The sequence below is a fragment of the Haliotis rubra genome, unplaced genomic scaffold, assembly GCF_003918875.1.
Source record: "Haliotis rubra isolate DU_JTF1 unplaced genomic scaffold, ASM391887v1 Scf1379, whole genome shotgun sequence".
NCBI classification, from domain to species: domain Eukaryota; kingdom Metazoa; phylum Mollusca; class Gastropoda; order Lepetellida; family Haliotidae; genus Haliotis; species Haliotis rubra.
In genome coordinates, this window is record NW_025765313.1 from 190,314 (window position 1) to 192,107 (window position 1,794).

Below are 1,794 nucleotides of genomic sequence, written 5' to 3' on the forward strand. Positions count from 1 at the left end.
TTCTGGGAATACCATGGCTGATCTTGCTGCTAAGGCAGCACTCAACAAATCTGTGACACCACTTCTGCTCCCATACTCTGATTACAAAGCTTGCATTAGATCTTACATCCGTGATCTGATGCAGAAGAAGTGGGACACTCAAGTAGGTATTAATAAACTACATGAAATAAAACCTTATATTGGTTACACTCACTTGGGTTGTCAGTCCAGATTTGAAGAGGTCATTATGCGACGATGTCGCATTGGCCATACAAGGTATACTCACAACTACTTGTTGAAAGGTGAAGATCCTCCGTTTTGTATCCCTTGTGATGAGAAAGTCACAGTCAAGCATCTCCTGCTTGACTGTGTCGAATTCTCCATCATAAGGGATAAATATTTCAATGTAAAAACAATGAAGGATCTTTTTACAAATGTTAATTATCATTTAATTATTGGCTTTTTAAAAGAAATTGATTTAATGAATGAATTTTGATTAATATGTTCTGTACATAGATGTATTTTAATTATTGGTAGATTTGATTAGTAACTTAGATTGTGAGTGGCAGTGCCCTCAAAGGGGCTGAAGTAGCGTAAAAATTATTGTCCTCCTGAGAGGGTACGTAAGTCCCAAAACATTCAAAGTAAATTTCAACTTACTACTCTTTTAATCGTAGAATATATGTTCGTTTAATTTATGGCTAGATTTATCTAACATTGCTAATAGCTGAGGGGATGGTGTAAATCCAGCTAGGGTCCATGCAGGAAGCCAATGTGCTATGTAAGTCCCCATGGTCCCTAGTATGGTGATCTACCTTCAGTTGTTGGCAATATATAGCCGGTTTTTACCTTGTATTGTCCTATAGTTAGACTGTTTTAGATTTGATTGCTAGTTTTAAATTCGAATCTGTGATATTCTAGTTATTTTACTGTCCTTCGTTGACAGGTTTTTTATAGTTTGCCCTTGCTTATTATGCATAAAATTAATTGTTCTCGTCACGATATGGCTGAAATATTGCCGATGTGACGTTAAATTTTAACTCACTCACTCACTCACTCACTTCTTATTCCTTACTCTGATTACAAAGATTAGAACCTACATCCGAGATCTGATGCAGAAGAAGTGGGACACCCAGGTAGGTATCAATAAATTACATGCAATAAAACCTTATATTGGTTACACCTACTTGGGTTGTCAGTCCAGATTTGAAGAGGTCATTATGCGACGATGTCGCATTGGCCATACCAGATATACTCATGAATATTTATTGAAAGGCGAAGATCCTCCGTTTTGCATCCCTTGTGATGAAAGGATCACAGTCAAGCATGTCTTGCTTGACTGCATTGAATATTCCATCACAAGGGATAACTATTTCCAAAGTAAAACTATGAAGGATCTTTTAATATTTAATCAGTTCTCATTTAATTATTGCATTTTTAAAAGAATTAGATTGATTAAATGATTTTGTAAATAGATACATATTTAATAATTGGTAGTTTAGATTAGTAACTGAGATTATTGGTGGCTGTATCCTCAAAGGGGTTAAAGTACTGTGAAATTATTGTCCTCCTGAGGAGAGTGCGTAAGAGATCCCAAAATGTTCAAAGTATTTCTTACAATCTCCAGCAGCCGAAAGGGATGATGTAAACCCAGCTAGTGTCCATGCAGGTAGCAAAGGTAATGTAAGTCCCCATGGACCCTAGTATGGTTATCTACCTTCAGTTGTTGGTGATCTATTGCCTATTTTTTTATATTGTGTTGTCCCTATAGTTAACATGTTTTAGATTCAGTTACTAATTTTACATTTATATCTG